General features: G+C 38.0%; 1 protein-coding gene across 7 annotated transcripts in view; it reads right to left on the bottom strand.

The window, feature by feature from the left end:
- dgkh (diacylglycerol kinase, eta) overlaps positions 1-12,098 on the bottom strand; it is an 80,224-nt gene that overhangs the window by 40,109 nt on the left and 28,017 nt on the right. The gene's annotated exons all lie outside the window — the stretch shown is intronic.

Raw genomic sequence — 12,098 nt, 5'->3', positions numbered from 1 at the left:
AATTAGGCTAAGGAGTGTTATTAGGAAGGATAGATCCATATAAACACAAAGAATGGTCACTTTAGTTTTAGGAGCTCTTGCTCTTGTTCCCCAACATTTTCTCAGAAACAGTTTGTGGTGAATTATGATACATCAAAAAAAAGCTAAGAATTATAAATTGCTTGAAGCTTGCATTGATGTGGGACTCAGACATTCAGCCACTGAGCCATGGCTCTGTGGTACACACAAAGATTGCAGGGGAAAAGATGCAGAAAAGTATATACAAGGTGTCTTTACACCTTGTATATACTTTGTTTTACTTCATATTTAATACTTTACTGTGTAGCATAATGTTTTGCTATGTAATAATAACTTAACATGCTCTACCTTGTAGTTAAACTGTACTGTGAATCTGAAAAATAAAATTTTTTTAGATGTGAAAATAATTTTCTGTCTTTTATGATGGCAAAATGTTTCATTGCAACACTTTGTGTTCTTGCAGCAGGTGCAGGATCTCTGTTGATACTAGTCCGAGGGAACAACAACATCTTCTGTCTCCGAGGTATATCAGATGCCGAAGTGGTATCCAGTCATGATCACACTCTTGCATTTCAGAAGCTGTTTAAAAAAAACCCCAAACCCACAAGATTTTCTTTGCTTCTAGCTATGCTCATGTGTATCAGCAAAGTATCTGCTGTCATCAAGCAACATATATTTTGAAATTTTATTGATGGTGATGTTTTTCCTTCATCCAGCTGCTACCCAGACCAAGCTCCATGTTGCTGCTTCCGGTCTAGAAAGAGCTCCATACCGTTTCGGTCATACATACAGCTGTGAATGAGCAGATGAGCTTCAATGCCCACAACGTAACTTTCAAACCCAGAGGCAGCATCTACCTCTGTCCATTATTTTATCAGCTCAGACTTGTGTGAACAATAGTCCAATGATGTATTCTGTATACAGTTAAGGACCTTAGTCAGTGAAATCTATATGTGAGGAAATACTAGCCTCTAAACAAAAGATCATTGACACAGATGTTATATAGGGAGGAGACAAGGCACTTAAGGAATTCTGAACAGAAATCTACTGGAGACTAACTTTGACCAAAACAGTGCAGACATAATTAATCTCTTTTTGATATACATATACAATTCTATGCACTTATATTTTGCAATCACATACTGTAAAAACGCAGAAATGGAAATCAGGAACATAAATAAAGGTCTGCATCTCCGCTGTGTCTTTATCTTCTGTTCTGGTGCTTCTCTTTGAGGTCACCTCATGTGCATATTTTAATTTACTGTTACATTCTTCATTGCCATCATCAAGTGTTTTCATTATCCATTACTCAGAAGAAACAGCACTGTCTTATTACTCCCTCCCCTCTCTCTCTGACTCACTGTGTCGCATTGTGTCTAATAAAACAGCCTCAGATTTTACACCTGCTTTCATCCACATGTTACATTTTTAGGTGCAGTTTGCTCTGCTGGAGCTAATCTTAGGAAGGATAGTTCACAAGCAGTCAGTTATTAAGTTTCTGTTCCCTTCTTCAATAATTTAAGAAGAAGCAGCCTATAATATAGTGCATCTGGAATGTATTCACAACACATCACTTGGTCCACATTTTATCATTTTACAGTCTTATTCCAAAATGTATTAAATTCATTTTTCACCTTTTCGCCTTCACAATTTTACACACAATACCGAAAATTGACAAAGTGAAATTATTTCAAATTTATTAAAAATGAAAAACAAAAATATTACATGTATATACCAAGCCTTTGCTCAGCGTTTTGTTGAGGCACCTTTGGTAGCAATTACAGCCTCAAGTCTTTTTGAGAAGCTCAATAATAATGAATGGGGAACATCAGCTTGTTTTCAGATTTCTCCAGAGATGTTCAATCAGGTTCACGTCTGGGCTCAGGCTGGGCCACTCAAGGACAATCACAGCGTGGTTTCGTAGCCAAACATTTTCTTATCTTGGCTATGGATTTTTTTTAGCTTTGTAAAGACGTTTCACCTCTTGTCTTCATAAAATGTAATGAAATCCGGTTGCTTTCTTTCCAAGAACCTACACAGACATATAGCTGTATTTATCTTTCCCTCAACCTTGACTAGTGTCCCAATTCCTGCTGCCAAAAAACATCCCTACAGCATGATTCTGCCACCACCACGCTTCATGAACCTTTTTCATTAGGAGTAGTTTCCATATTGCCACTCATACACGTTTGATTGGTGGTGTGCAACAGAAATGGTTGTGTTTCTGAAAGGTTCTCGTCTTTCCACAAAGCAACACTGGAGTAAGCGCACGACCGTGGCTCAGGGGGTTGGGAAGCACATCTGTAACCGAAAGGTTGCTGGTTCGATCCCCGGGCTCTCTGTCTCTGTAAGACACTTTTCCCTACCGCCTACTGGTGTTGGCTAGAGGGGCCGATGGCGTGATATGGCAGCCTCGTTTCTGTCAGTCTGCCCCAGGGTAGCTGTGGCTACAAGTGTAGCTTTCCTCCACCAGTGTGTGAGAGTGAATGACTAGTGGCATTGTAAAGCGCTTTGGGTGCCTGGAAAAGCGCTATATAAATCCAATCCATTATTATTGTGCGCTTTGTCACCTCCATGACTAGGGCCATTCTACGCTGATCCCTCAGATTGGCCAGGCAACCAGCTCTATGAAGGTTCCTGGTGGTTGATTTATTTACAATGCTGGAATTGGAATAAGGCTGTACCATGACAAAATATGGAACAAGTGAAGTGTTGTGAATACTTTCCAGGTTCAGTGTAAAAACTGCACGAGGAAAAATACATAGCTTTGCAGCTTTTCCTCTAACTTATTAATGTCTCCAAATATTCATAGACTTCAGCTGATTAGCCTCTCGCTCTCTCCCTGATTTTTGATGCACCATTTCAAATGCACATCACTTGTAAGCAATACACTGCTGTGGAGCTCCAATCCTTTCTTAAATTGCATCCTTTTTAGCAATAAGATGACAAATGTGTTACAGTGCAGTCCACACAGCCTTTGGACTAAATGCATCCATCAAAGAAAAAATGAGTGAGACACTACCCCTAACTCCCCCTCTGTCTTTCTGATTGCAGGCCTGTTTAGACCTGTAGCAACCGAGGCTATTACAAGGTGTGGAAAACAGCAGGTGCACAACAAACCCGTGTCACTATGGCTGCAAGTGTGTATAGTGTGCAATGTTTATTAGGGTATGTGTATTTTAGGGTTTTAATGATACATCTGGTGCTGCACTGCCTTTCTTTCTGTAGAAAGGTTTCTGTTGCTCACTGACCATCTGGTTTGCATCAACATGTTTCAAATAGCCAAAGCTCTGGTGGAGGTAAACTTATGTACTTTGTTACCTATATAACAACATTATTTTCTTTAAGCTACAAAATGAAATGTCCTAAACTGATAAACTAAGACTTTTTTGGTTCTATATTTTATTGCTTTGGATATATAAAACAAGTGAACCATGGAGTGCATTTACAGGGTGAGTGTGGCTCAATAGGAACTGAGTAATAAAAGACTGAATCTACACACTACATAATAAAAAAAAACATCTCGTTGGACTTATAGGGCAGACAACTCAACACAAATACTATTAAAATGCTTCTCAGACTGACTCATAAGAATGCAACTGTAGTTTTCTCAGCAGTGAGACCAAAATGAATTTCTGTTTAATCAATTACCTCACAAAAACACCAAATTCTTACAATTTAACACAGCTTGTAGTCTATTGCTATTTAGTACTAATGCACACATGCACACATTTGGATGCATCTCAACATTAAGCTACAAAGAAACATGAAACATCAGGTAGTCAGTTATTCTCATTAGACACACTTTAGTAGGAGGCTACTAAACCCTATAAAGCAGCTGACTGCCCAGTGACAATATGTTCATTACATATTAAGGGTCAACCATGTGTGAATGCACATGCAGTGCAGCAGAGTTATATAAAAATGGATGGCATGACAAAGCTTACATGATACCCACTTTTAGGGCTGCTCAATTAATCGAATTTTAATCACGATTACGATCTGGGCTTTCAACGATCATTAAAAATGACTGAGCCGATTATTAGCCCCTCCCTCATTTATCCGCGACACCTTAAAGGCCGGTCCGTGAAAATATTGTCGGGCATAAACCGGTCCGTGGCGCAAAAAAGGTTGGAGACCGCTGATTAAGAGGACCCGAGGGAAGCTCGGAAAGCTAAGCAGAAGTTATTTGGAGAGGAGAGTGACTGCTGTTGGTTGAAAAGAGAGGTAAAAAAAACTTCAGTGGTGTTGCACACTATTTTATATTATTTTTTTAAAGTCATTGTTAACCCTTTAAAGCCGGTCAGAGCAGCATGCTCCGTTTTGCGTAACTATTTTTAAATCCCTGTAGAACCTGAACCGTGTAAGCTAGCGCAATAATTTGTTTTGCATATGAAACCGGAGGAGTTGTACTTACATCTTATGCCATCAGCTTGTCCTCGGTCACGGTTTCGTTCCACATATAGCTTTGCAAAAATTGCATAAAAAGCGCTTGCAGGAACAAAAACATAATATTCCAGAAACACGCTTTGCCGTTCCTATCAGCTGTTCGTAACACTTCCCACAGTGAAATGATGCACATGCTGTTTTCTTTGCAAATTTGCATCATAGGATTGTTTTTTGTTTTTCCTGCAATATATAAAAATTGCTGTATCTCCAAAATAAAACTATGAAGACACTCAAAATAAATTTCCTGTTGTTGTAAACTATTTTTTGCAACTTTATTGTATTTAAAGTTTTGAGGGATAAACCTCTTAAATTTCTCCAAGTAGAAATATATGTAAACAAAACAAAATTTTCAATTTTCGATTTTCAATTTTTTTTGTAGTTTATTGCACTTTTTTGCAATTAATGTAGTTACTATGGACTTAATGCATACATATTATTAAAATATGGGCTATAACAGTTGTATAGCAACTTGAAATGCTCCCACAAATGGCACTACAGCATGTAAAAAAAATAATATAAGCTCTGGTGGACTTGGTTCTATAGTAGGTCTTAAAGGGTTAAATAAATATCGTCAAATAATCGTGATCTCAATTTCAGTGAAAATAATCGTGATTATCATTTTTGCCATAATCGAGCAGCCCTACCCACTTTTAACTCTCCAGTTCTCTAGGAAAGTCACTTTGAGTTGAACATGCTAAAGAAAGTTTATACACCGATCGGGCAAAATTACTAACATTGACAGGTAAAATAAATAACACTGATTATCTCTTTATCGTGGCACCTGTTACTGGCTGGGACATATTAAAGCAGATGAACATTTTATCCTCAAAGTTTATGTGTTAGAAGCAAGGAAAATGGGGACGCATAAGGATTTAAGTGAGTCTGACAAGGGTCAAAATTCTGCAGTGGTCAGGCTCATTGATGAGCGAGTGAAGGCTGGCCCATGTGGTCAGATCCAACAGATGAGCTACTTTAGCTCAAAGCTGCCTAAAAGGTTAATGCTGGTTCTGATAGAAAGGTGTACACAGTCCATCATAGTTTGTTGGAATGCATGTGACTAGAGATGGAGACCAGTCAGGGTGTCCATGCTGACCCCGTGCTGTCCACTGCCGAAAGCCCCAACAATGGGCAATTTTTTTTTACATACCATACCCGGATGCACTATGGGAAGAATGCAAGCAGACAGAGGCAATGTGATGCTTTAGGAAATATTCTGCTGGGAAACCTTGGGTCCTGTAATCCCTGTGGATGTCACTTTGGCACACACCACCTACCTAAGCATTGTTGCAGACCATGTACACCCATTCATGGATGCAGTATTGCCTGACGTCTGTGGCCTTTTTCAGTAGGCTAATGCATCATGAAGAAAAGCAAAAATGTTTCAGGAACAGTTTGAAAAGCAGAAGGAGGAGGTGTTGACTTGGCCTCCAAATTCCTCAGATCTCACTCCAATCAAGCATCTGTGGGATGTGGTGGACAAACAAGTCCAAACTATGGAGGCCCCGCCTCACAACTTACAAGACTTAAAGAATATGTTGCTATAATCTCAGTGCAGATACTATAGCACACTTTCAGTGGAGTCCATGCCTCAACAAGTCAGGAATGGACCAACACAATATTATACACACCACAACAGACAGGTGGTTATAATGCAATGCCTGATCAGTGTATGCATTTACCAGTGCAAATTCTTGTCTTCACAGAATCCCTTCCACATAGGAGGTCCAACTATTGCAATCAGATTGAATGTGAACACCCCACCACCATTTCCAAAAGGCTGTCAACTTTGGAATACCCACAGAAAAGGCCACCTAGCAATACTGTTACTAAAATGGAAGTAGCATTTGTTATACTTCATTTCTGTTGCATTACAGGTTCAATAACACCAGTCTTCAGTGACTCACTGTGTTAAAGCTTGCTCTTTGTCTCAAGAGGTTCATAAGTTTCACTTTCAGTTGTTTTAGTTTTCTAATGGGACACAAGCAGGGGCGATTTTAGCCCATTTTTGGGAATGAATCAAAGCACCCCCAAAGATTTCTTACTTTTTTTGACAATATTTGCTGTTTGTGGGACACACTACTAAAAATACAAAAAGCATACATTACTTAATTGAGATGGAACATTTTAACAACAAAAGTATAGACAGCCAGGTTCATAATGGATATGAGGAAGTTTTTTTCAAAAGACGGAGCCACATTCAGGTAAAAGTGTAAAATTAAATGATCCGTCAATAAAGGATAATGTTAGATCAGTGTTTCAATATTCATATCTTTTATTAGATGTACATGTGGTTTGGTTATTTGCCTTTTGGTTGAAATTACACTGAGAGAGGACTTTTTTATTAGTGATCTTAATAGTTTTTTTTTAATCTAATTGAATACAAACTATTTGTGTATGATTGTCAGTCCAAAGAGGGAGAGAGGAAAGAGGGGAACATGAGGAGAAAGTACAAGTTCAGCAAGAACCAGGTAAGAAAACAGACAGGGAATACTAACAGGCAAAACAGAAACTGTTAAACCGGCAAAGAAAAAAACCCCCAACTAATTTTACTCATACAATCTGGAAGTTATGTTGTCCCATATTAAAGCTGCTATACAGAATTTGCAAAACAAACTGGGTTGTCAGCCCTGGCACTGCATTACCATAGCGAACTTCAGTCAGAGGAAGTCACGGTTGCCAAAAACTTTTTGAAGCTCAAGAGTGAGGCTGGTGCCATCCCAGATATGTTAACATTGTACAATCTTCTGGATAATCAGATCTTCCCCACAGTGAAAACTGTAATTCAGGTTGCCCTAACAAACCCAGTTAGCAGCTGTAGCTGTGAGAGGTCATTTAGTGTCTTAAGTCAGCTCCATACCTGGCTGAGAAGAACCATGGGTCAAAGCAGACTCCAGCACCTGGCTGTGATGTCAGTTGAGAAAGAGATGCTTGAGAGACTTGAACACCAAAATGTGATAGACAGATTTGCCAACCTCAAGGTGAGGCGACATAGGTTAAAAGAAAAGAAAAAAACTGCAGAGCCATAGTAGTATCTGCAGTAAACATCTTTTCATACATTGTATACTTCGTACCAAAGGCCAAGGTGTCTCCATTTTTCTAATTTTTTAATAGTATTTTGTACATTTCAAGGACTCTTCTATTTTTGGAGTGTATTTTTTATGTATCTGTATTATATTATACATACACATTAAAAGTGAATCTCTGTCCAAAAAATGCACTCAGTCTACTTTTTACTCACTATGAGCATCGTTCATTATTCTCCCGCAGTAATTAAGGTTAGGATTTTTTTTTTTTAAATTCCAATCCATTGTTCTTTGGCAGTAGTAGTCTTTAACAGCATTTACATAACCTTGATCAGATTTGATGGTTTTGTTACAGACTTTTCAAAAAAGTGATGTCATGTTTTGTGCCGAGGACCCAGGCACAGAGAGACTTGATGAATTTAAGAATCTTATGATTTAATAAAGAAATTTGCCGACTTGCACAGAGATGGTAAAATTATGATGACTGATGAAGACAACAGACAATGAGGACAGGGAGGAACAGGGGTTTAAATGCACCAAGTAGACAGTCAGAGGGAATTCAGGACAACTGGAGATATTTAAGGATGCAGGGACTGACAGAGCCAGGGAAGAAGTCTCATCGTGACGAGTAAAGTTTATCTTGCCTGGCTGGGCAGCTCTCTGGGTGCTCAGCACCCCCAAAGCTCTGATTCTAGAATCGCTCCTGAACACAAGTATGCTGACACAGAAAAAAAATGTTAAAATTGCATGAATCTCAAGTGAAACAAAGTGTAAAACACAGAGTTTCCATGAACCTTGTATCATAACATAAATTAAATAAAAGATAAACAAAATTACTTTGTATTAACTACAGAATGTACTACTGGGCAGCTCAATTAAAATCAATGGCTGCCTGGATTATTCATGATTCAGAAATGCAGTGGGTATCTATGGAAGAGTATTCCTTACCAGGTATCTCCCTTCGGAGTCTCCCATTTCTCAATCCAAAATCACAGAAAAAAATTAAAATAACTAACCCATGGGTCAAGCACACTGTAAATATTTGGAACCAAGTGTTAAAAATGCTAAAAGGGAATTTGACCATGTCTCGAGCTGTTCCCATAAATGGAAATGTCGAGTTTCTTCCATCATTGTCAGATTGGAGTTTTGAGAGGTAGGCGGAGAAAGGATTGATTACAGTCAATCAGCTGTTTGAAAAGAATACTCTTAAAAGTTTTGCCCATCTAAGGGCCAAATATGCTTTATCCCCAGGGACCACTATAGATATTTCCAGTTAAGGGACTAAATTACAAAGCATAAGAATTGGGACAATATTAGAAGAGAACCAATCGGGTTAGAAAACGATTTCATGGAACTTGGATGATGTCACATGTCTATACAATGGAACGGATAACAGCTCAACTACAACTAAAAGTGCCAACCTTCGAGAAAAATGGGCTCCAATTATAAAATATCTTGACAGGACACTCAGGCCTTAACACTGTTACATCTGTGCTAAGGAATGTAAGTATTGGTATGTATGTATATGTATATGTGTATGTATGTTTTTCCTTTGAAATTAAGTTTTTGAATAATCCTCACTATTATATACTGCAAATTTGGTCTCAGGTTATGTTGTTGCTGTGAATTGCCTTGTTACTTTTGGCAATAAAAGTAAAAAAAAAAAAAAAAAAAAAAGAATTACTTTGTATTGCTTGAGATGGCTTACAATCAATTTTAAGTGGTGCCTATGGAAGACTTATGATGAATTTGTATTAGCTCTGAATGTTTCCATGCCAGGCTCTTTAAGTCTGCACTCTAATACCCCTGCTATCAATCAGTCTGGAATGAAAACATGATCCTGAAATTCTAAATTTAATGGTAGTAGTATTCACAATAACCCAAGTTCTAGGTCTTTCATCAACAAACAAATTTGAAAACAGACAAACTTAGACATGAACTGCATTTAATAGCGCCTTTTTTGTAAATAGTAAAATATGACTTGCTGCTGCATGTTATTTTGTGTGGGGAGTTTTTTTTGTTTATTTTAAAAAATTATTCAGAAATGTGCATTTTAACCCAACTCTGATAGTTCATAGCCTTTACCTTCTGTTTCCTAATAAGCCTTATTTCTGTATATAGCTTTTAGCTCTAACAGATGTTCTTCTGTGGGAATCCTTCTGGCGAGAACACTGCCCAACAGTTCTGCTAAATGCTCAACTGAAGCATAATATTTTTCACACTGAATGTGGTTATTGTCAAGTTAACAAAGTTATGTGTTGCCAAGTTGACTGGAACACTAGCAGATGTTTATTTTAACAGAATAAATTCTAGCAATTCACAAATTATGTAAAAGCTATGGAAACAAAGTTCATTCAAAGATGTTAAAATCAGGTTATTTTCTTTATTGTTTTTATTAAGGGAGGAACACCTGAACTGGATAAGTGGAATAGAATGGATGGATGGAATTTTATTAAGGTTAGCATGTTCCATCTAAAACACTTTAAAAGATACAACTTATAAACATTTTATAGATTCAACAATTGGTAAAGCAAAAAAAAAAAAAAAATAACTGAAAGCTGCAGTCCTAATTAATAAAAGTGTGGAGTAAAAGCTCCCTGACTCTCATTTCCTCATCAGTCAGCTTAATCACTCATGTAATCAATCTGTCTCAGGACCTTGAGTCAATATCTGTTTTTTTTGGAGGGGGGGTTGCTGAGAACTGAACAACATGTTCTGAAAAATGAAGCCATGATGAAAAATCGTACCAGCTCTGTCAAACATGCTTATCTGCATTAATGTGTTTTTGTGTATGTTGAATATTGTCCTCTCCTTGCCCTCACCCAGTAATAAAGTTAATGACATTAGGATTCTTCCTCTCCTCTTAAGTGGAGAAAACACCCAAATTACTGAAAGCATTTGGTGTGTATTCCCATGCTTGCTTGTTTGTTTGCAGTGCATGTTTAACTGAATCAATCGTCCATTTATAAATTATTCTGCATGTTCAACAAGAGAAAATCTCTTCTCTCTTCTCTCTCCCCACTGCAACTCTGACTCTATAACTTTTGTCTTGGAAGCTCAATCAACAGTATATTGTATGCTTTTAAGCACTATACATCTTCATTACCCCCCAGGAGCTGAAAAAAATAGCATGAGTATGGGTGTCCATTTGTGCTCTGGAGTGTGCACTCACATGCACATGGGAAAATTGATCTCTTTGGTCTTAGATCATCTTCTATCTGCTGGTACTATATCCATGTGTGTGTATGTGTATTTGTGTGTGTATCTGTGTCTTTCAGATAGTGATAAGATTTGTTGCCAGGGGGAACGGGAATGGCTGTTTCCAAAAATGGTTCCTGGCATCCCTCTGACTGACTAACTGGTCATCATGTGACAAAAAGAAGTGGCTCTATAAAGGGAACCTGGATGATTCACTGTTTAAAATAATCCTCATTTATCTTATAATGGGCTTTGTTCATTTTCTGCCTAAAACATGGTACTCTCATCTCTACTTACTTTGACTGGTTATTCCTGTTAAACAAAATATTGCAAAACACATACACCAACCTCATTGTTTAAAATTGTGTCTGCATTTTCAATATGTGCATTTTCAATTGTGTCTGCATCTTTAATATGAGCATCCAGCCTATACCTCATAGCAGATAATTATATTTTGGGATAGGAAATGGGGCGTTTCCTGTACCAGGCTGTAACAAGCTTGTTAATACTCTAATGTTAACATTTTAACATGGAAGTCTGTGGGGACTGACTTGCTTTTTGTAGCCAGCCTCAACCACTCCATAAACTGCAGTTTTTAAAATCTTGGTGTTGGTCTCTTTTTCAGCCCAAGAGGCTGCTACTTCTGATATCCTCTCTCTATGGCCAGGAGTAGAAAACATTTCCTAAATGAAGTGTTTAAAGAACTCGGAGCTACTGGCTCATAAATATGACTTGTACATACACAGACCTCATTATTTGAAACTTTGGCCAAGTTTAGTATAAGCATCCATCATTGTAACAGCGTATACATGAGAGTAAATAATACAAAATATAAGAAGTCTATAATGTTCTGCAAATGATTTCTCTAGGTATGAACTTTAGCTTCCAACACAATTGCATTTTACTGCAGTTACAGCCTTATAGGGCAAGATCGTTCAGCTTCTACCATCCACTCTGCACCAGGAAACTGATTCTAGTAAGCTATTTTCATTTGGTAGAGAGGTAATCAGCAACAATGACCCAATAATCTGGAACACAAGACACTTTCATACACAACGCAGTAGAAAATCAGGCTGCTCACTCCCTACAACACACGCACAGACCAATGCATAAACTGATTAAATTCACATTCTGCAAACACCCAAAATTAAGCTAAAGTGAATTTCCTAAAGATTCCTCGTATGGATTCAAAGGAAACATTAAAAAGAGAGCCGAGCAAATAAGCACGAGTAAGTCAGCGTGAGAGGCGGCTGTTCCTGCAGAGGATGGAACGAGTTTGTGGGTTCGGGTTGGGTTGAGCCTTTCCTCACGTGGACTTCAAGGTGCTCCCTGTCTGCGCGACAACGACAGCCTCATTATACATTCACACAAGCACATATTCACCACAAAGACCTAAACATATACACACAC

Source organism: Aulonocara sp. 'chitande type north' Nkhata Bay, linkage group LG16 (genome assembly GCF_057382095.1).
Source record: "Aulonocara sp. 'chitande type north' Nkhata Bay isolate Kocher_YH1m ecotype deep benthic linkage group LG16, A_spYH_male_GT1.1, whole genome shotgun sequence".
Taxonomy (NCBI): Eukaryota; Metazoa; Chordata; class Actinopteri; order Cichliformes; family Cichlidae; genus Aulonocara; species Aulonocara sp. 'chitande type north' Nkhata Bay.
Note: the sequence above shows the minus strand (reverse complement) of the source record. Positions and strands in the feature narration are given on the sequence as shown.